Genomic DNA, 22265 nt, shown 5'->3' with positions numbered 1-22265 from the left:
TGTCCCGGGGGTTCAAAAGAAGGTCCCCTTCACCCCGAGTAGTCCGAGTGGCGCTGGCTACCACCCCCATGTGCCGGAAACAAAAAAATACATTAACACAAATACCCGAGAAAGTTCTGGGGAAACAGCCCCGCCGCTAGCGCAGTGGTTATCGCACCAGACCGGTATTCTGGAGGTCGTGGGTTCGGATCCCACCCGGCGGGCATTTTTTCACCTCTTTCTTTTCGACTGAAAAAATTCTTCATCTCTTTCTAAGACCCACTACAAGCTTCCCTTTGCTTCCGAGGTTATCTTGACTGCCAGCGTTTATTTTCTGTCTCATTTCATGGAGCCCCTCATTTCTCATTTTCTGATTCCCTACATGCTTAGAGGGGGCCTCTGTTTTGGCAGTCTTGATGCCAAAGGGAGCTTAACATTGTTCAATGCTGGTCGACTACTCTCGACATGTCGTAGACACTCGAGTCACGACCCGGGGGCTAAAAAGAAGGTCCCCTTCACCCCGAGTAGTCCGAGTGGCACTGGCTACCCCCTCCCCAAGTACAGGAAACAAAAAATACCTTAACATAAATACCCGAGAAAGTGCTGGGGAAACAGCCCCGCCGATAGCGTAGTGGTTATCGCACCAGACCGGTATTCTGGAGAGCGTGGGTTCGTATCCCACCCGGCGGGCATTTTTCACCACTTTCTTTTGGACTCAAAAAATTCTTCTCTTTCTATGACCCACTACAACCTTCCCTTTCTTTCCGAAGTTTTCTTGACTGCCAGCCCTTATTTTCTGTCTCATTTCACGGAGCCCCTCATTTCTCATTTTCTGATTCCCTACATGCTTAGAGAGGGCCTCTGTTTTGGCAGTCTTGGTGCCAAAGGGAGCTTAACATTGTTCAATGCTGGTCGACTACTCTCGACATGTCGTAGACACTCGAGTCACGACCCGGGGGCTGAAAAGAAGGTCCCCTTCACCCCGAGTAGTCCGAGTGGCGCTGGCTACCACCCCCAAGTGCCGGAAACAAAAAAATACATTAACACAAATTCCCGAGAAAGTGTTGGGGAAACAGCCCCGCCAGTAGCGTAGTGGTTATCGCCCCAGACCAGTATTCTGGAGGTCGTGGGTTCGGATCCCACCCGGTGGGCATTTTTTCACCTGCTTCTTTCCGACTCAAAAAATTCTTCATATCTTTCTATGACCCACTACAAGCTCCCCTTTGCTTCCAAGGTTTTCTTGACTGCCAGCCCTTATTTTCTGTCTTATTTCACGGAGCCCCTCATTTCCCATTTTTTGATTCGCTACATGCTTAGCGAGGGCCTCTGTTCTGGCAGTCTTGGTTCGAAACGGAGCTTAAGAGGATTCAACGCTGGTAGACTACTCCATCTCTTTCTATGACCCACTACAAGCTCCCCTTTGCTTCCAAGGTTTTCTTGACTGCCAGCCCTTATTTTCTGTCTTATTTCCCGGAGCCCCTCATTTCCCATTTTTTGATTCGCTACATGCTTAGCGAGGGCCTCTGTTCTGGCAGTCTTGGTTCCAAACGGAGCTTAAGAGGATTCAACGCTGGTAGACTACTCCATCTCTTTCTATGACCCACTACAAGCTCCCCTTTGCTTCCAAGGTTTTCTTGACTGCCACCCCTATTTTCTGTCTTATTTCCCAGAGCCCCTCATTTCCCATTTTTTGATTCGCTACATGCTTAGCGAGGGCCTCTATTCTGGCAGTCTTGGTGCCAAACGGAGCTTAAGAGGGTTCAAAGCTGGTAGACTACTCTCGACATGTCGTATAAACTCGGGTCACGACCCGGGGGTTACAAAAAATGTCCCCTTCACCCCGAGTAGTCCGAGTGGCGCTGGCTACCACCCTCAGGTGCAGGAAACAAAAAACTACCTTCACATAAATACCCGAGAAAGTTCTGGGGAAACAGCCCCGCTGCTAGCAAAGTGGTTATCGCACCAGACCGGTATTCTGGAGAACGTGGGTTCGGATCCCACCCGGCGGGCATTTTTTCACCACTTTCTTTTCGACTCAAAAAATTCTTCATCTGTTTTTATGACCCACTACAACCTCCCCTTTGCTTTCCGAGGTTTTCTTGACTGTCAGCCCTTATTTTCTGTCTTATTTGTCGGAGCCCCTCATTTCCCATTTTCTGATTCGCTACATGCTTAACGAAGGCCTCTGTACTAGCAATCTTGGCGCCAAAGGGAGCCTAAGGGGGTTCAACGCTGGTCGACTACTCTCGACATGTCGTAGACACTCGAGTCATGTCCCGGGGGTTCAAAAGAAGGTCCCCTTCACCCCGAGTAGTCCGAGTGGCGCTGGCTACCACCCCCATGTGCCGGAAACAAAAAAATACATTAACACAAATACCCGAGAAAGTTCTGGGGAAACAGCCCCGCCGCTAGCGCAGTGGTTATCGCACCAGACCGGTATTCTGGAGGTCGTGGGTTCGGATCCCACCCGGCGGGCATTTTTTCACCTTTTTCTTTTCGACTGAAAAAATTCTTCATCTCTTTCTAAGACCCACTACAAGCTTCCCTTTGCTTCCGAGGTTATCTTGACTGCCAGCGTTTATTTTCTGTCTCATTTCATGGAGCCCCTCATTTCTCATTTTCTGATTCCCTACATGCTTAGAGGGGGCCTCTGTTTTGGCAGTCTTGATGCCAAAGGGAGCTTAACATTGTTCAATGCTGGTCGACTACTCTCGACATGTCGTAGACACTCGAGTCACGACCCGGGGGCTAAAAAGAAGGTCCCCTTCACCCCGAGTAGTCCGAGTGGCACTGGCTACCCCCTCCCCAAGTACAGGAAACAAAAATTACCTTAACATAAATACCCGAGAAAGTGCTGGGGAAACAGCCCCGCCGATAGCGTAGTGGTTATCGCACCAGACCGGTATTCTGGAGAGCGTGGGTTCGTATCCCACCCGGCGGGCATTTTTCACCACTTTCTTTTGGACTCAAAAAATTCTTCTCTTTCTATGACCCACTACAACCTTCCCTTTCTTTCCGAAGTTTTCTTGACTGCCAGCCCTTATTTTCTGTCTCATTTCACGGAGCCCCTCATTTCTCATTTTCTGATTCCCTACATGCTTAGAGAGGGCCTCTGTTTTGGCAGTCTTGGTGCCAAAGGGAGCTTAACATTGTTCAATGCTGGTCGACTACTCTCGACATGTCGTAGACACTCGAGTCACAACCCGGGGGCTGAAAAGAAGGTCCCCTTCACCCCGAGTAGTCCGAGTGGCGCTGGCTACCACCCCCAAGTGCCGGAAACAAAAAAATACATTAACACAAATTCCCGAGAAAGTGTTGGGGAAACAGCCCCGCCAGTAGCGTAGTGGTTATCGCCCCAGACCAGTATTCTGGAGGTCGTGGGTTCGGATCCCACCCGGTGGGCATTTTTTCACCTGCTTCTTTCCGACTCAAAAAATTCTTCATCTCTTTCTATGACCCACTACAAGCTCCCCTTTGCTTCCAAGGTTTTCTTGACTGCCAGCCCTTATTTTCTGTCTTATTTCACGGAGCCCCTCATTTCCCATTTTTTGATTCGCTACATGCTTAGCGAGGGCCTCTGTTCTGGCAGTCTTGGTTCGAAACGGAGCTTAAGAGGATTCAACGCTGGTAGACTACTCCATCTCTTTCTATGACCCACTACAAGCTCCCCTTTGCTTCCAAGGTTTTCTTGACTGCCAGCCCTTATTTTCTGTCTTATTTCCCGGAGCCCCTCATTTCCCATTTTTTGATTCGCTACATGCTTAGCGAGGGCCTCTGTTCTGGCAGTCTTGGTTCCAAACGGAGCTTAAGAGGATTCAACGCTGGTAGACTACTCCATCTCTTTCTATGACCCACTACAAGCTCCCCTTTGCTTCCAAGGTTTTCTTGACTGCCACCCCTATTTTCTGTCTTATTTCCCAGAGCCCCTCATTTCCCATTTTTTGATTCGCTACATGCTTAGCGAGGGCCTCTATTCTGGCAGTCTTGGTTGGAGCCAAACGTAGCTTAAGAGGGTTCAAAGCTGGTAGACTACTCTCGACATGTCGTATAAACTCGGGTCACGACCCGGGGGTTACAAAAAATGTCCCCTTCACCCCGAGTAGTCCGAGTGGCGCTGGCTACCACCCTCAGGTGCAGGAAACAAAAAACTACCTTCACATAAATACCCGAGAAAGTTCTGGGGAAACAGCCCCGCTGCTAGCAAAGTGGTTATCGCACCAGACCGGTATTCTGGAGAACGTGGGTTCGGATCCCACCCGGCGGGCATTTTTTCACCACTTTCTTTTCGACTCAAAAAATTCTTCATCTGTTTTTATGACCCACTACAACCTCCCCTTTGCTTTCCGAGGTTTTCTTGACTGTCAGCCCTTATTTTCTGTCTTATTTCTCGGAGCCCCTCATTTCCCATTTTCTCATTCGCTACATGCTTAACGAAGGCCTCTGTACTAGCAATCTTGGCGCCAAAGGGAGCCTAAGGGGGTTCAACGCTGGTCGACTACTCTCGACATGTCGTAGACACTCGAGTCATGTCCCGGGGGTTCAAAAGAAGGTCCCCTTCACCCCGAGTATTCCGAGTGGCGCTGGCTACCACCCCCATGTGCCGGAAACAAAAAAATACATTAACACAAATACCCGAGAAAGTTCTGGGGAAACAGCCCCGCCGCTAGCGCAGTGGTTATCGCACCAGACCGGTATTCTGGAGGTCGTGGGTTCGGGTCCCACCCGGCGGGCATTTTTTCACCTCTTTCTTTTCGACTGAAAAAATTCTTCATCTCTTTCTAAGACCCACTACAAGCTTCCCTTTGCTTCCGAGGTTATCTTGACTGCCAGCGTTTATTTTCTGTCTCATTTCATGGAGCCCCTCATTTCTCATTTTCTGATTCCCTACATGCTTAGAGGGGGCCTCTGTTTTGGCAGTCTTGATGCCAAAGGGAGCTTAACATTGTTCAATGCTGGTCGACTACTCTCGACATGTCGTAGACACTCGAGTCACGACCCGGGGGCTAAAAAGAAGGTCCCCTTCACCCCGAGTAGTCCGAGTGGCACTGGCTACCCCCTCCCCAAGTACAGGAAACAAGAAATACCTTAACATAAATACCCGAGAAAGTGCTGGGGAAACAGCCCCGCCGATAGCGTAGTGGTTATCGCACCAGACCGGTATTCTGGAGAGCGTGGGTTCGTATCCCACCCGGCGGGCATTTTTCACCACTTTCTTTTGGACTCAAAAAATTCTTCTCTTTCTATGACCCACTACAACCTTCCCTTTCTTTCCGAAGTTTTCTTGACTGCCAGCCCTTATTTTCTGTCTCATTTCACGGAGCCCCTCATTTCTCATTTTCTGATTCCCTACATGCTTAGAGAGGGCCTCTGTTTTGGCAGTCTTGGTGCCAAAGGGAGCTTAACATTGTTCAATGCTGGTCGACTACTCTCGACATGTCGTAGACACTCGAGTCACGACCCGGGGGCTGAAAAGAAGGTCCCCTTCACCCCGAGTAGTCCGAGTGGCGCTGGCTACCACCCCCAAGTGCCGGAAACAAAAACATACATTAACACAAATACCCGAGAAAGAGCTGGGGAAACAGCCCCGCCAGTAGCGTAGTGGTAATCGCCCCAGACCAGTATTCTGGAGGTCGTGGGTTCGGATCCCACCCGGTGGGCATTTTTTCACCTGCTTCTTTCCGACTCAAAAAATTCTTCATCTCTTTCTATGACTCACTACAAGCTCCCCTTTGCTTCCAAGGTTTTCTTGACTGCCAGCCCTTATTTTCTGTCTTATTTCACGGAGCCCCTCATTTCCCATTTTTTGATTCGCTACATGCTTAGCGAGGGCCTCTGTTCTGGCAGTCTTGGTTCCAAACGGAGCTTAAGAGGATTCAACGCTGGTAGACTACTCCATCTCTTTCTATGACCCACTACAAGCTCCCCTTTGCTTCCAAGGTTTTCTTGACTGCCAGCCCTTATTTTCTGTCTTATTTCCCGGAGCCTCTCATTTCCCATTTTTTGATTCGCTACATGCTTAGCGAGGGCCTCTGTTCTGGCAGTCTTGGTGCCAAACGGAGCTTAAGAGGGTTCAAAGCTGGTAGACTACTCTCGACATGTCGTATAAACTCGAGTCACGACCCGGGGGTTACAAAAAATGTCCCCTTCACCCCGAGTAGTTCAAGTGGCGCTGGCTACCACCCTCAGGTGCAGGAAACAAAAAACTACCTTCACATAAATACCCGAGAAAGTTCTGGGGAAACAGCCCCGCTGCTAGCAAAGTGGTTATCGCACCAGACCGGTATTCTGGAGAACGTGGGTTCGGATCCCACCCGGCGGGCATTTTTTCACCACTTTCTTTTCGACTCAAAAAATTCTTCATCTGTTTTTATGACCCACTACAACCTCCCCTTTGCTTTCCGAGGTTTTCTTGACTGTCAGCCCTTATTTTCTGTCTTATTTCTCGGAGCCCCTCATTTCCCATTTTCTGATTCGCTACATGCTTAACGAAGGCCTCTGTACTAGCAATCTTGGCGCCAAAGGGAGCCTAAGGGGGTTCAACGCTGGTCGACCACTCTCGACATGTCGTGGACACTCGAGTCACGGCCCGGGAGTTAAAAAAAAATGTCCCCTTCACCCCGATTAGTCCGAGTGGCGCTGGGTACACCCTCAAGTGGAGGAAACAAAAACATACCTTAACACAAAAACCCGAGAAAGTGCTGGGGAAACAGCCCCGCCGGTAGCGTAGTGGTTATCGCACCAGACCAGTATTCTGGAGGTCGTGGGTTCAGATCCCACCCTGCGGGCATTTTTTCACCAGTTTCTTTTGGACTAAAAAAATTCATTTCTTTCTCTGAAACACTACAACCTCCCGATTGCTTTCCGAGGTTTTCTTGAATGCCAGTCCTTATTTTCTGTCTTATTTCACGGAGCCCCTCTTTTCCCATTGTCTGATTCGCTACATGCTTAGCGAGGGCCTCGGTTCTGGAAGTCTTGGTGCCAAAGGGAGCTTGAGAGGGTTCAACGCTGGGCGACTACTCTCGACATGTCGTAGAGACTCGACTCACGACCCGGGGGTTAAAAAGAAGGTTTTTTTCACCCCAAGTAGTCCGAGTGGCACTGGCTACCCCCCCCCCCTAAGTACAGGAAACAAAAAAATACCTTAACACATATACCCGAGAAAGTGCTGCGGAAATAGCCCTGCCGCTGGCGCAGTGGTTATCGCACCAGACCGGTGTTCTGGGGAACGTGGGTTTGGATCGCACCCGGCGGGCATTTTTTCACCACTTTCTTTTCGACTCAAAAAATTCTTCATCTGTTTCTATGACATACTAAAACCTCCCCTTTGCTTTCCGAGGTTTTCTTGACTGTCAGCCCTTATTTTCTTTGTTATTTCACGGAGCCCGTCATTTCCCAATTTCTGATTCGCAACATGCTTAGCGAGGGCCTCGGTTCTGGCAGTCTTGGTGCCAAAGGGAGCTTAAGGATGTTCAACGCTGGTCGACCACTCTCGACATGTCGTAGACACTCGAGTCACGGCCCGGGAGTGAAAAAGAAGTCACCCCGAGTAGTCCAAGTGGCGCTGGCTACCACCCCCAAGTGCCGGAAACAAAAAAATACATTACAACAAATACCCCAGAAAGTGCTGGGGAAACAGCCCCGCCGCAAGCGCAGTGGTTATCGCACCAGACCGGTATTCTGGAGGTCGTTTGGTTCGGATCCCACCCGGTGGGCATTTTTTCACCTGCTTCTTTCCGACTCAAAAAATTCTTCATCTCCTTCTATGACCCACTACAAGCTCCCCTTTGCTTCGAAGGTTTTCTTGACTGCCAGCCCTTATTTTCTGTCTTATTTCACGGAGCCCCTCATTTCCCATTTTTTGATTCGCTACATGCTTAGCGAGGGCCTCTGTTCTGGCAGTCTTGGTTCCAAACGGAGCTTAAGAGGATTCAACGCTGGTAGACTACTCAATCTCTTTCTATGACCCACTACAAGCTCCCCTTTGCTTCCAAGGTTTTCTTGACTGCCAGCCCTTATTTTCTGTCTTATTTCCCGGAGCCCCTCATTTCCCATTTTTTGATACGCTACATGCTTAGCGAGGGCCTCTGTTCTGGCAGTCTTGGTGCCAAACGGAGCTTAAGAGGGTTCAAAGCTGGTAGACTACTCTCGACATGTCGTATAAACTCGAGTCACGACCCGGGGGTTACAAAAAATGTCCCCTTCACCCCGAGTAGTCCGAGTGGCGCTGCCTACCACCCTCAGGTGCAGGAAACAAAAAACTACCTTCACATAAATACCCGAGAAAGTTCTGGGGAAACAGCCCCGCTGCTAGCAAAGTGGTTATCGCACCAGACCGGTATTCTGGAGAACGTGGGTTCGGATCCCATCCGGCGGGCATTTTTTCACCACTTTCTTTTCGACTCAAAAAATTCTTCATCTGTTTTTATGACCCACTACAACCTCCCCTTTGCTTTCCGAGGTTTTCTTGACTGTCAGCCCTTATTTTCTGTCTTATTTCTCGGAGCCCCTCATTTCCCATTTTCTGATTCGCTACATGCTTAACGAAGGCCTCTGTACTAGCAATCTTGGCGCCAAAGGGAGCCTAAGGGGGTTCAACGCTGGTCGACCACTCTCGACATGTCGTGGACACTCGAGTCACGGCCCGGGAGTTAAAAAAAATGTCCCCTTCACCCCGATTAGTCCGAGTGGCGCTGGGTACCCCCCCTAAAGTGGAGGAAACAAAAACATACCTTAACACAAAAACCCGAGAAAGTGCTGGGGAAACAGCCCCGCCGATAGCGTAGTGGTTATCGCACCAGACCAGTATTCTGGAGGTCGTGGGTTCAGATCCCACCCTGCGGGCATTTTTTCACCAGTTTCTTTTGGACTAAAAAAATTCATTTCTTTCTCTGACCCACTACAACCTCCCGATTGCTTTCCGAGGTTTTCTTGAATGCCAGTCCTTATTTTCTGTCTTATTTCACGGAGCCCCTCTTTTCCCATTGTCTGATTCGCTACATGCTTAGCGAGGGCCTCGCTTCTGGAAGTCTTGGTGCCAAAGGGAGCTTGAGAGGGTTCAACGCTGGGCGACTACTCTCGACATGTCGTAGAGACTCGACTCACGACCCGGGGGTTAAAAAGCAGGTTTTTTTCACCCCAAGTTGTCCGAGTGGCACTGGCTACCCCCCTCCCTAAGTACAGGAAACAAAAAAATACCTTAACACATATACCCGAGAAAGTGCTGCGGAAATAGCCCTGCCGCTGGCGCAGTGGTTATCGCACCAGACCGGTGTTCTGGGGAACGTGGGTTCGGATCCCTCCCGGCGGGCATTTTTTCACCACTTTCTTTTCGACTAAAAAAATTCTTCATCTGTTTCTATGATATACTACAACCTCCCCTTTGCTTTCCGAGGTTTTCTTGACTGTCAGCCCTTATTTTCTTTGTTATTTCACGGAGCCCGTCATTTCCCAATTTCTGATTCGCAACATGCTTAGCGAGGGCCTCTGTTCTGGCAGTCTTGGTGCCAAAGGGAGCTTAAGGATGTTCAACGCTGGTCGACCACTCTCGACATGTCGTAGACACTCGAGTCACGGCCCGGGAGTGAAAAAGAAGTCACCCCGAGTAGTCCAAGTGGCGCTGGCTACCACCCCCAAGTGCCGGAAACAAAAAAATACATTACAACAAATACCCGAGAAAGTGCTGGGGAAACAGCCCCGCCGCAAGCGCAGTGGTTATCGCACCAGACCGGTATTCTGGAGGTCGTGGGTTCGGATCCCAGCCGGCGGGCATTTTTTCACCTCTTTCTTTTCGACTGAAAAAATTCTTCTTCTCTTTCTATGACCCACTACAAGCTCCCCTTTGCTTCCGAGGTTATCTTGACTGCCAGCCCTTATTTTCTGTCTTATTTCACGGAGCCCCTCATTTCCCATTTTTTGATTCGCTACATGCTTAGCGAGGGCCTCTGTTCTGGCAGTCTTGGTGCGAAACGGAGCTTAACATTGTTCAATGCTGGTCGTCTACTCTCGACATGTCGTAGACACTCGAGTCACGACCCGGGGGTTAAAAAGAAGGTCCCCTTCACCCCGAGTAGTAGGAGTGGCGCTGGCTACCACCCCCAAGTGCCGGAAACAAAAAAATACATTAACACAAATACCTGAGAAAGTGCTGGGGAAACAGCCCCGCCGCTAGCGCAGTGGTTATCTCACCAGACCGGTATTCTGGAGGTCGTGGGTTCGGATCCCGCCCGGCGGGCATTTTTTCACCTCTTTCTTTTGGACTGAAAAAATTCTTCATCTCTTTCTATGACCCACCTCAAGCTTCCCTTTGCTTCCGAGGTTTTCTTGACTGTCAGCCCTTATTTTCTTTCTTATTTCACGGAGCCCCTCATTTCCCATTTTCTGATTCGCTACATGCTTAACGAAGGCCTCTATTCTAGCAATATTGGCACCAAAGGGAGCTTAAAGATGTTCAACGCTGGTCGACCACTCTCAACATGTCGTAGACACTCGAGTCACGGCCCGGGAGTTAAACAGAAGTCACCCCGAGTAGTCCAAGTGGCGCTGGCTACCACCCCCAAGTGCAAAAAACAAAAAATACCTTAACATAAATACCCGAGAAAGTGCTGGGGAAACAGCCCCGCCGGTAGCGTAGTGGTTTTCGCACCAGACCGGTATTCTGGAGAGCGTGAGTTCGTATCCCACCCGGCGGGCATTTTTCACCACTTTTTTTTCGACTCAAAAAATTCTTCTTCTCTTTCTATGACCCACTACAACCTCCCCTTTCTTTCCGAGGTTTTCTTGACTGCCAGCGCTTAGTTTCTGTCTCATTTCACGGAGCCCCTCATTTCCCATTTTCTGATTCCCTACATGCTTAGCGAGGGCCTCTGTTCTGGCAGTCTTGGTGCCAAAGGGAGCTTAACATTGTTCAATGCTGGTCGACTACTCTCGACATGTCGTAGACACTCGCGACACGACCCGGGGGTAAAGAGAAGGTCCCCTTCACCCCGAGTAGTCCGAGTGGCGCTGGCTACCACCCCCAAGTGCCGGAGACAAAAAAAATGCCTTAACACAAATACCCGAGAAAGTACTGGGGAAACAGTCCGGCCGCTAGCGCAGTGGTTATTGCACCAGACCGGTATTCTGGAGGTCGTGGGTTCGGATCCCACCTGGCGGGCATTTTTTCACCTCTTTCTTTTGGACTAAAAAAATTCTTCATCTCTTAATGACCCTCTACCACCTCCCCTTTCTTTCCGAGGTTTTCTTGACTGTCAGCCCTTATTTTCTGTCTTATTTCACGGAGCCCGTCATTTCCCAATTTCTGATTCGCAACATGCTTAGCGAGGGCCTCTGTTCTGGCAGTCTTGGTGCCAAAGGGAGCTTAAGGATGTTCAACGCTGGTCGACCACTCTCGACATGTCGTAGACACTCGAGTCACGGCCCGGGAGTGAAAAAGAAGTCACCCCGAGTAGTCCAAGTGGCGCTGGCTACCACCCCCAAGTGCCGGAAACAAAAAAATACATTACAACAAATACCCGAGAAAGTGCTGGGGAAACAGCCCCGCCGGTAGCGTAGTGGTTATCGCACCAGACCAGTATTCTGGAGGTCGTGGGTTCAGATCCCACCCTGCGGGCATTTTTTCACCAGTTTCTTTTGGACTAAAAAAATTCATTTCTTTCTCTGAAACACTACAACCTCCCGATTGCTTTCCGAGGTTTTCTTGAATGCCAGTCCTTATTTTCTGTCTTATTTCACGGAGCCCCTCTTTTCCCATTGTCTGATTCGCTACATGCTTAGCGAGGGCCTCGGTTCTGGAAGTCTTGGTGCCAAAGGGAGCTTGAGAGGGTTCAACGCTGGGCGACTACTCTCGACATGTCGTAGAGACTCGACTCACGACCCGGGGGTTAAAAAGAAGGTTTTTTTCACCCCAAGTAGTCCGAGTGGCACTGGCTACCCCCCCCCTAAGTACAGGAAACAAAAAAATACCTTAACACATATACCCGAGAAAGTGCTGCGGAAATAGCCCTGCCGCTGGCGCAGTGGTTATCGCACCAGACCGGTGTTCTGGGGAACGTGGGTTCGGATCGCACCCGGCGGGCATTTTTTCACCACTTTCTTTTCGACTCAAAAAATTCTTCATCTGTTTCTATGACATACTAAAACCTCCCCTTTGCTTTCCGAGGTTTTCTTGACTGTCAGCCCTTATTTTCTTTGTTATTTCACGGAGCCCGTCATTTCCCAATTTCTGATTCGCAACATGCTTAGCGAGGGCCTCTGTTCTGGCAGTCTTGGTGCCAAAGGGAGCTTAAGGATGTTCAACGCTGGTCGACCACTCTCGACATGTCGTAGACACTCGAGTCACGGCCCGGGAGTGAAAAAGAAGTCACCCCGAGTAGTCCAAGTGGCGCTGGCTACCACCCCCAAGTGCCGGAAACAAAAAAATACATTACAACAAATACCCGAGAAAGTGCTGGGGAAACAGCCCCGCCGCAAGCGCAGTGGTTATCGCACCAGACCGGTATTCTGGAGGTCGTGGGTTCGGATCCCACCCGGTGGGCATTTTTTCACCTGCTTCTTTCCGACTCAAAAAATTCTTCATCTCTTTCTATGACCCACTACAAGCTCCCCTTTGCTTCCAAGGTTTTCTTGACTGCCAGCCCTTATTTTCTGTCTTATTTCACGGAGCCCCTCATTTCCCATTTTTTGATTCGCTACATGCTTAGCGAGGGCCTCTGTTCTGGCAGTCTTGGTGCCAAACGGAGCTTAAGAGGGTTCAAAGCTGGTAGACTACTCTCGACATGTCGTATAAACTCTTGTCACGACCCGGGGGTTACAAAAAATGTCCCCTTCACCCCGAGTAGTCCGAGTGGCGCTGCCTACCACCCTCAGGTGCAGGAAACAAAAAACTACCTTCACATAAATACCCGAGAAAGTTCTGGGGAAACAGCCCCGCTGCTAGCAAAGTGGTTATCGCACCAGACCGGTATTCTGGAGAACGTGGGTTCGGATCCCACCCGGCGGGCATTTTTTCACCACTTTCTTTTCGACTCAAAAAATTCTTCATCTGTTTTTATGACCCACTACAACCTCCCCTTTGCTTTCCGAGGTTTTCTTGACTGTCAGCCCTTATTTTCTGTCTTATTTCTCGGAGCCCCTCATTTCCCATTTTCTGATTCGCTACATGCTTAACGAAGGCCTCTGTACTAGCAATCTTGGCGCCAAAGGGAGCCTAAGGGGGTTCAACGCTGGTCGACCACTCTCGACATGTCGTGGACACTCGAGTCACGGCCCGGGAGTTAAAAAAAATGTCCCCTTCACCCCGATTAGTCCGAGTGGCGCTGGGTACCACCCTCAAGTGGAGGAAACAAAAACATACCTTAACACAAAAACCCGAGAAAGTGCTGGGGAAACAGCCCCGCCGATAGCGTAGTGGTTATCGCAACAGACCAGTATTCTGGAGGTCGTGGGTTCAGATCCCACCCTGCGGGCATTTTTTCACCAGTTTCTTTTGGACTAAAAAAATTCATTTCTTTCTCTGACCCACTACAACCTCCCGATTGCTTTCCGAGGTTTTCTTGAATGCCAGTCCTTATTTTCTGTCTTATTTCACGGAGCCCCTCTTTTCCCATTGTCTGATTCGCTACATGCTTAGCGAGGGCCTCTGTTCTGGCAGTCTTGGTGCGAAACGGAGCTTAACATTGTTCAATGCTGGTCGTCTACTCTCGACATGTCGTAGACACTCGAGTCACGACCCGGGGGTTAAAAAGAAGGTCCCCTTCACCCCGAGTAGTACGAGTGGCGCTGGCTACCACCCCCAAGTGCCGGAAACAAAAAAATACATTAACACAAATACCTGAGAAAGTGCTGGGGAAACAGCCCCGCCGCTAGCGCAGTGGTTATCTCACCAGACCGGTATTCTGGAGGTCGTGGGTTCGGATCCCGCCCGGCGGGCATTTTTTCACCTCTTTCTTTTGGACTGAAAAAATTCTTCATCTCTTTCTATGACCCACCTCAAGCTTCCCTTTGCTTCCGAGGTTTTCTTGACTGTCAGCCCTTATTTTCTTTCTTATTTCACGGAGCCCCTCATTTCCCATTTTCTGATTCGCTACATGCTTAACGAAGGCCTCTATTCTAGCAATATTGGCACCAAAGGGAGCTTAAAGATGTTCAACGCTGGTCGACCACTCTCAACATGTCGTAGACACTCGAGTCACGGCCCGGGAGTTAAACAGAAGTCACCCCGAGTAGTCCAAGTGGCGCTGGCTACCACCCCCAAGTGCAAAAAACAAAAAATACCTTAACATAAATACCCGAGAAAGTGCTGGGGAAACAGCCCCGCCGGTAGCGTAGTGGTTTTCGCACCAGACCGGTATTCTGGAGAGCGTGAGTTCGTATCCCACCCGGCGGGCATTTTTCACCACTTTTTTTTCGACTCAAAAAATTCTTCTTCTCTTTCTATGACCCACTACAACCTCCCCTTTCTTTCCGAGGTTTTCTTGACTGCCAGCGCTTAGTTTCTGTCTCATTTCACGGAGCCCCTCATTTCCCATTTTCTGATTCCCTACATGCTTAGCGAGGGCCTCTGTTCTGGCAGTCTTGGTGCCAAAGGGAGCTTAACATTGTTCAATGCTGGTCGACTACTCTCGACATGTCGTAGACACTCGCGACACGACCCGGGGGTAAAGAGAAGGTCCCCTTCACCCCGAGTAGTCCGAGTGGCGCTGGCTACCACCCCCAAGTGCCGGAGACAAAAAAAATGCCTTAACACAAATACCCGAGAAAGTGCTGGGGAAACAGTCCGGCCGCTAGCGCAGTGGTTATTGCACCAGACCGGTATTCTGGAGGTCGTGGGTTCGGATCCCACCTGGCGGGCATTTTTTCACCTCTTTCTTTTGGACTAAAAAAATTCTTCATCTCTTAATGACCCTCTACCACCTCCCCTTTCTTTCCGAGGTTTTCTTGACTGTCAGCCCTTATTTTCTGTCTTATTTCACGGAGCCCGTCATTTCCCAATTTCTGATTCGCAACATGCTTAGCGAGGGCCTCTGTTCTGGCAGTCTTGGTGCCAAAGGGAGCTTAAGGATGTTCAACGCTGGTCGACCACTCTCGACATGTCGTAGACACTCGAGTCACGGCCCGGGAGTGAAAAAGAAGTCACCCCGAGTAGTCCAAGTGGCGCTGGCTACCACCCCCAAGTGCCGGAAACAAAAAAATACATTACAACAAATACCCGAGAAAGTGCTGGGGAAACAGCCCCGCCGGTAGCGTAGTGGTTATCGCACCAGACCAGTATTCTGGAGGTCGTGGGTTCAGATCCCACCCTGCGGGCATTTTTTCACCAGTTTCTTTTGGACTAAAAAAATTCATTTCTTTCTCTGAAACACTACAACCTCCCGATTGCTTTCCGAGGTTTTCTTGAATGCCAGTCCTTATTTTCTGTCTTATTTCACGGAGCCCCTCTTTTCCCATTGTCTGATTCGCTACATGCTTAGCGAGGGCCTCGGTTCTGGAAGTCTTGGTGCCAAAGGGAGCTTGAGAGGGTTCAACGCTGGGCGACTACTCTCGACATGTCGTAGAGACTCGACTCACGACCCGGGGGTTAAAAAGAAGGTTTTTTTCACCCCAAGTAGTCCGAGTGGCACTGGCTACCCCCCCCCCTAAGTACAGGAAACAAAAAAATACCTTAACACATATACCCGAGAAAGTGCTGCGGAAATAGCCCTGCCGCTGGCGCAGTGGTTATCGCACCAGACCGGTGTTCTGGGGAACGTGGGTTCGGATCGCACCCGGCGGGCATTTTTTCACCACTTTCTTTTCGACTCAAAAAATTCTTCATCTGTTTCTATGACATACTAAAACCTCCCCTTTGCTTTCCGAGGTTTTCTTGACTGTCAGCCCTTATTTTCTTTGTTATTTCACGGAGCCCGTCATTTCCCAATTTCTGATTCGCAACATGCTTAGCGAGGGCCTCTGTTCTGGCAGTCTTGGTGCCAAAGGGAGCTTAAGGATGTTCAACGCTGGTCGACCACTCTCGACATGTCGTAGACACTCGGGTCACGGCCCGGGAGTGAAAAAGAAGTCACCCCGAGTAGTCCAAGTGGCGCTGGCTACCACCCCCAAGTGCCGGAAACAAAAAAATACATTACAACAAATACCCGAGAAAGTGCTGGGGAAACAGCCCCGCCGCAAGCGCAGTGGTTATCGCACCAGACCGGTATTCTGGAGGTCGTGGGTTCGGATCCCACCCGGTGGGCATTTTTTCACCTGCTTCTTTCCGACTCAAAAAATTCTTCATCTCTTTCTATGACCCACTACAAGCTCCCCTTTGCTTCCAAGGTTTTCTTGACTGCCAGCCCTTATTTTCTGTCTTATTTCACGGAGCCCCTCATTTCCCATTTTTTGATTCGCTACATGCTTAGCGAGGGCCTCTGTTCTGGCAGTCTTGGTTCCAAACGTAGCTTTAGAGGATTCAACGCTGGTAGACTACTCCATCTCTTTCTATGACCCACTACAAGCTCCCCTTTGCTTCCAAGGTTTTCTTGACTGCCAGCCCTTATTTTCTGTCTTATTTCCCGGAGCCCCTCATTTCCCATTTTTTGATTCGCTACATGCTTAGCGAGGGCCTCTGTTCTGGCAGTCTTGGTGCCAAACGGAGCTTAAGAGGGTTCAAAGCTGGTAGACTACTCTCGACATGTCGTATAAACTCTTGTCACGACCCGGGGGTTACAAAAAATGTCCCCTTCACCCCGAGTAGTCCGAGTGGCGCTGCCTACCACCCTCAGGTGCAGGAAACAAAAAACTACCTTCACATAAATACCCGAGAAAGTTCTGGGGAAACAGCCCCGCTGCTAGCAAAGTGGTTATCGCACCAGACCGGTATTCTGGAGAACGTGGGTTCGGATCCCACCCGGCGGGCATTTTTTCACCACTTTCTTTTCGACTCAAAAAATTCTTCATCTGTTTTTATGACCCACTGCAACCTCCCCTTTGCTTTCCGAGGTTTTCTTGACTGTCAGCCCTTATTTTCTGTCTTATTTCTCGGAGCCCCTCATTTCCCATTTTCTGATTCGCTACATGCTTAACGAAGGCCTCTGTACTAGCAATCTTGGCGCCAAAGGGAGCCTAAGGGGGTTCAACGCTGGTCGACCACTCTCGACATGTCGTGGACACTCGAGTCACGGCCCGGGAGTTAAAAAAAATGTCCCCTTCACCCCGATTAGTCCGAGTGGCGCTGGGTACCACCCTCAAGTGGAGGAAACAAAAACATACCTTAACACAAAAACCCGAGAAAGTGCTGGGGAAACAGCCCCGCCGATAGCGTAGTGGTTATCGCAACAGACCAGTATTCTGGAGGTCGTGGGTTCAGATCCCACCCTGCGGGCATTTTTTCACCAGTTTCTTTTGGACTAAAAAAATTCATTTCTTTCTCTGACCCACTACAACCTCCCGATTGCTTTCCGAGGTTTTCTTGAATGCCAGTCCTTATTTTCTGTCTTATTTCACGGAGCCCCTCTTTTCCCATTGTCTGATTCGCTACATGCTTAGCGAGGGCCTCGCTTCTGGAAGTCTTGGTGCCAAAGGGATCTTGAGAGGGTTCAACGCTGGGCGACTACTCTCGACATGTCGTAGAGACTCGACTCACGACCCGGGGGTTAAAAAGCAGGTTTTTTTCACCCCAAGTTGTCCGAGTGGCACTGGCTACCCCCCTCCCTAAGTACAGGAAACAAAAAAATACCTTAACACATATACCCGAGAAAGTGCTGCGGAAATAGCCCTGCCGCTGGCGCAGTGGTTATCGCACCAGACCGGTGTTCTGGGGAACGTGGGTTCGGATCCCTCCCGGCGGGCATTTTTTCACCACTTTCTTTTCGACTAAAAAAATTCTTCATCTGTTTCTATGATATACTACAACCTCCCCTTTGCTTTCCGAGGTTTTCTTGACTGTCAGCCCTTATTTTCTTTGTTATTTCACGGAGCCCGTCATTTCCCAATTTCTGATTCGCAACATGCTTAGCGAGGGCCTCTGTTCTGGCAGTCTTGGTGCCAAAGGGAGCTTAAGGATGTTCAACGCTGGTCGACCACTCTCGACATGTCGTAGACACTCGAGTCACGGCCCGGGAGTGAAAGTCACGCCGAGTAGTCCAAGTGGCGCTGGCTACCACCCCCAAGTGCCGGAAACAAAAAAATACATTACAACAAATACCCGAGAAAGTGCTGGGGAAACAGCCCCGCCGCAAGCGCAGTGGTTATCGCACCAGACCGGTATTCTGGAGGTCGTGGGTTCGGATCCCAGCCGGCGGGCATTTTTTCACCTCTTTCTTTTCGACTGAAAAAATTCTTCTTTTCTTTCTATGACCCACTACAAGCTCCCCTTTGCTTCCGAGGTTATCTTGACTGCCAGCCCTTATTTTCTGTCTTATTTCACGGAGCCCCTCATTTCCCATTTTTTGATTCGCTACATGCTTAGCGAGGGCCTCTGTTCTGGCAGTCTTGGTGCGAAACGGAGCTTAACATTGTTCAATGCTGGTCGTCTACTCTCGACATGTCGTAGACACTCGAGTCACGACCCGGGGGTTAAAAAGAAGGTCCCCTTCACCCCGAGTAGTACGAGTGGCGCTGGCTACCACCCCCAAGTGCCGGAAACAAAAAAATACATTAATACAAATACCTGAGAAAGTGCTGGGGAAACGGCCCCGCCGCTAGCGCAGTGGTTATCTCACCAGACCGGTATTCTGGAGATCGTGGGTTCGGATCCCACCCGGCGGGCATTTTTTCACCTCTTTCTTTTGGACTGAAAAAATTCTTCATCTCTTTCTATGACCCACTACAACCTCCCCTTTCTTTCCGAGGTTTTCTTGACTGCCAGCGCTTAGTTTCTGTCTCATTTCACGGAGCCCCTCATTTCCCATTTTCTGATTCCCTACATGCTTAGCGAGGGCCTCTGTTCTGGAAGTCTTGGTGCCAAAGGGAGCTTAACATTGTTCAATGCTGGTCGACTACTCTCGACATGTCGTATACTCTCGAGTCACGACCCGGGGGTTAAAAAGAAGGTCCCTTTCACTCCGAGTAGTCCGAGTGGCCCTGGCTACCACCCCCAAGTGCCGGAAACAAAAAAATACATTACAACAAAACCCGAGAAAGTGCTGGGGAAACAGCCCCGCCGGTAGCGTAGTGGTTTTCGCACCAGACCAAGATTCTGGAGAGCGTGGGTTCGTATCCCACCCGGCGGGCATTTTTTCACCACTTTCTTATCCACTCAAAAAATTCTTCATCTGTTTCTATGACCCACTACAACCTCCCCTTTGCTTTCCGAAGTTTTCTTGACTGCCAGCGCTTATTTTCTGTCTCATTTCACGGAGCCCCTCATTTCCCATTTTCTGATTCCCTACATGCTTAGCGAGGGCCTCTGTTCTGGCAGTCTTGGTGCCAAAGGGGCTTAACATTGTTCAATGCTGGTCGACTACTCTCGACATGTCGTAGACACTCGCGACACGACCCGGGGGTAAAGAGAAGGTCCCCTTCACCCCGAGTAGTCCGAGTGGCGCTGGCTACCACCCCCAAGTGCCGGAGACAAAAAAATGCCTTAACACAAATACCCGAGAAAGTGCTGCGGGAAACAGTCCGGCCGCTAGCGCAGTGGTTATTGCACCAGACCGGTATTCTGGAGGTCGTGGGTTCGGATCCCACCTGGCGGGCATTTTTTCACCTCTTTCTTTTGGACTAAAAAAATTCTTCATCTCTTAATGACCCTCTACAACCTCCCCTTTCTTTCCGAGGTTTTCTTGACTGTCAGCCCTTATTTTCTGTCTTATTTCACGGAGCCCCTCATTTCCCATTTTTTGATTTGCTACATGCTTAACGAAGGCCTCTGTTCTAGCAATCTTGGCGCCAAAGGGAGCCTAAGGATGTTCAACGCTGGTCGACAACTCTCGACATGTCGTAGACACTCGAGTCACGGCCCCGTGAGTTAAAAAGAAGTCACCCCGAGTAGCCCAAGTGGCGCTGGATACCACCCCAAGTGCAGGAAACAAAAAATACCTTAACATAAATACCCGAGAAAGTGCTGGGGGAAACAGCCCCGCCGGTAGCGTAGTGGTTATCGCACCAGACCAGTATTCTGGAGGTCGTGGGTTCGGATCCCACCCGGCGGGCATTTTTTCACTAATTTCTTTTGGACTCAAAAAATTCATCTCTTTCTATGACCCACTACAAGCTCCCTTTGCTTTCCGAGGTTTTCTTGACTGCCAGCCCTTATTTTCTGTCTTATTTCACCGAGCCCCTCATTTCCCATTTTCTGATTCGCTACATGCTTAGCGAGGGCCTCTGTTCTGGCAGTCTTGGTGCCAAAGGGAGCTTGGGAGGGTTTAACGCTGGTCGACTACTCTCGACATCTCGTAGAGACTCGACTCACGACCCCGGGGGTTAAAAAGAAGGTCCCCTTCACTCCGAGTAGTCCGAGTGGCGCTGGCTACCACCCCCAAGTGCCGGAAACAAAAAAAATACATTAACACAAATACCCGAGGAAAGTGCTGGGGAAAAGCTCCGCCGCTAGCGCAGTGGTTATCGCACCACACTGGTATTCTGGAGGTCGTGGGTTCGGATCCCACCCGGCGGGCATTTTTTCACCACTTTCTTTTCGACTCAAAAAATTCTACATCTGTTTCTATGACCCACTACAACCTCCCCTTTGCTTTCCGAGGTTTTCTTGACTGTCAGCCCTTATTTTCTGTCTTATTTCACGGAGCCCCTCATTTCCCATTTTTTGATTCGATACATGCTTAGCGAGGGCCTCTGTTCTGGCAGACTTGGTGCCAAAGGGAGCTTAAGAGGGTTCAACGCTGGTCAACTACTCTCGACATGTCGTACACACTCGAGTCACGAACCGGGGATTAAAAAGAAGGTCCCCTTCACCCCGAGTAGTCCCAGTGGCGCTGGCTACCACCCCCAAGTGCTGGAAACAAAAAATACCTTAACACAAATACCCGAGAAAGTTCTGGCGAAACAGCCCCGCTGGTAGCATAGTGGTTATTGCACCAGACCAGTATTCTGGAGGTCGTGGGTTCAGATCCCACCCTGCGGGCATTTTTTCACATGTTTCTTTTCGACTCAAAAAATTCTTCATCTCTTTCTATGACCCCACTACAAGCTCCCCTTTGCTTCCGAGGTTTTTTTGACTGCCAGCCCTTATTTTCTGTCTTATTTCACGGAGCCCCTCATTTCCCATTTTTTGATTGGCTACATTCTTAGCGAGGGCCTCTGTTCTGGCAGTCTTGGTGCCAAACGGAGCTTAAGAAGGTTCAACGCTGGTCGACTACTCTCGACATGTCGTAGAAACTCGACTCACGACCCGGGGGTTTAAAATAGGTCCCCTTCACCCCGAGTAGTCCGAGTAGCACTGGCTACCCCCCCCCCAAGTACAGGAAACAAAAAAATACCTTCACATAAATACCCGAGAAAGTTCTGGGGGAAACAGCCCCACTGGTAGCATAGTGGTTATCGCACCAGACCGGTATTCTGGAGAACGTGGGTTCGGATCCCACCCGGCGGGCATTTTTTCACCCCTTTCTTTTCGACTCAAAAAATTCTTCATCTGTTTCTATGAACCACTACAACCTCCCCTTTGCTTTCCGAGGTTTTTTTACTGTCAGCCCTTATTTTCTGTCTTATTTCACAGAGCCCCTCCTTTCCCATTTTCTGATTCGCTACATGCTTAACGAATGCCTCTGTTCTAGCAATCTTGGCGACAAAGGGAGCCTAAGGGGGTTCAACGCTGGTCGACCACTCTCGACATGTCGTGGACACTCGAGTCACGGCCCGGGAGTTAAAAAGAAGTCACCCCGAGTAGTCCAAGTGGCGCTGGCTACCCACCCCCAAGTGCAGGAAACAAAAACATACCTTAACACAAAAACCCGAGAAAGTGCTAGGGAAACAGCCCCGCCGGTAGCGTAGTTGTTATCGCACCAGACCAGTATTCTGGAGGTCGTGGGTTCAGATACCCCCCTGCGGGCATTTTTTCACCACTTTCTTTTGGACTCAAAAAATTCTTCATCTCTTTCTATGACCGACTACAAGCTCCCCTTTGCTTCCGAGGTTTTCTTGACTGCCAGCCCTAATTTTCTGTCTTATTTCAAGGAGCCCCTCATTTCCCATTTTTTGATTCGCTACATGCTTAGCGAGGGCCTCTGTTCTGGCAGTCTTGGTGCCAAAGGGAGCTTAACATTGTTCAATGCTGGTCGACTACTCTCGACCTGTCATAGACACTCGATTCACGACCCGGGGGTAAAAAAAGGTCCCCTTCACCCCGAGTAGTC

The 22265-nt window shown here is 49.8% G+C and overlaps 9 non-coding genes across 9 annotated transcripts; all 9 read left to right on the top strand.

The window, feature by feature from the left end:
- The first annotated feature begins 1057 nt into the window (after positions 1-1057).
- On the top strand, positions 1058-1130 carry Trnat-agu (transfer RNA threonine (anticodon AGU)). Its single transcript has one exon. It is a non-coding gene; the product is annotated as a tRNA-Thr (tRNA).
- Positions 1131-3308: 2178 nt separating this feature from the next.
- Positions 3309-3381, top strand: Trnat-agu (transfer RNA threonine (anticodon AGU)). Its single transcript has one exon. It is a non-coding gene; the product is annotated as a tRNA-Thr (tRNA).
- Positions 3382-5563: 2182 nt separating this feature from the next.
- Positions 5564-5636, top strand: Trnat-agu (transfer RNA threonine (anticodon AGU)). The gene has a single exon. It is a non-coding gene; the product is annotated as a tRNA-Thr (tRNA).
- A 1055-nt stretch (positions 5637-6691) lies between these two features.
- On the top strand, positions 6692-6764 carry Trnat-agu (transfer RNA threonine (anticodon AGU)). The gene has a single exon. It is a non-coding gene; the product is annotated as a tRNA-Thr (tRNA).
- Positions 6765-11514: 4750 nt separating this feature from the next.
- Trnat-agu (transfer RNA threonine (anticodon AGU)) lies at positions 11515-11587 on the top strand. Its single transcript has one exon. It is a non-coding gene; the product is annotated as a tRNA-Thr (tRNA).
- Positions 11588-15209: 3622 nt separating this feature from the next.
- Positions 15210-15282, top strand: Trnat-agu (transfer RNA threonine (anticodon AGU)). Its single transcript has one exon. It is a non-coding gene; the product is annotated as a tRNA-Thr (tRNA).
- Positions 15283-19111: 3829 nt separating this feature from the next.
- Trnal-aag (transfer RNA leucine (anticodon AAG)) lies at positions 19112-19184 on the top strand. Its single transcript has one exon. It is a non-coding gene; the product is annotated as a tRNA-Leu (tRNA).
- Positions 19185-20032: 848 nt separating this feature from the next.
- On the top strand, positions 20033-20105 carry Trnat-agu (transfer RNA threonine (anticodon AGU)). Its single transcript has one exon. It is a non-coding gene; the product is annotated as a tRNA-Thr (tRNA).
- An 856-nt stretch (positions 20106-20961) lies between these two features.
- Trnat-agu (transfer RNA threonine (anticodon AGU)) lies at positions 20962-21034 on the top strand. Its single transcript has one exon. It is a non-coding gene; the product is annotated as a tRNA-Thr (tRNA).
- The last annotated feature ends 1231 nt before the right edge of the window (positions 21035-22265 follow it).

Source organism: Haemaphysalis longicornis, unplaced genomic scaffold (genome assembly GCF_048455015.1).
Source record: "Haemaphysalis longicornis isolate Haplotype H1 unplaced genomic scaffold, Haemaphysalis longicornis Haplotype H1 scaffold_11, whole genome shotgun sequence".
Classification (NCBI taxonomy): Eukaryota; Metazoa; Arthropoda; class Arachnida; order Ixodida; family Ixodidae; genus Haemaphysalis; species Haemaphysalis longicornis.
Note: the sequence above shows the minus strand (reverse complement) of the source record. Positions and strands in the feature narration are given on the sequence as shown.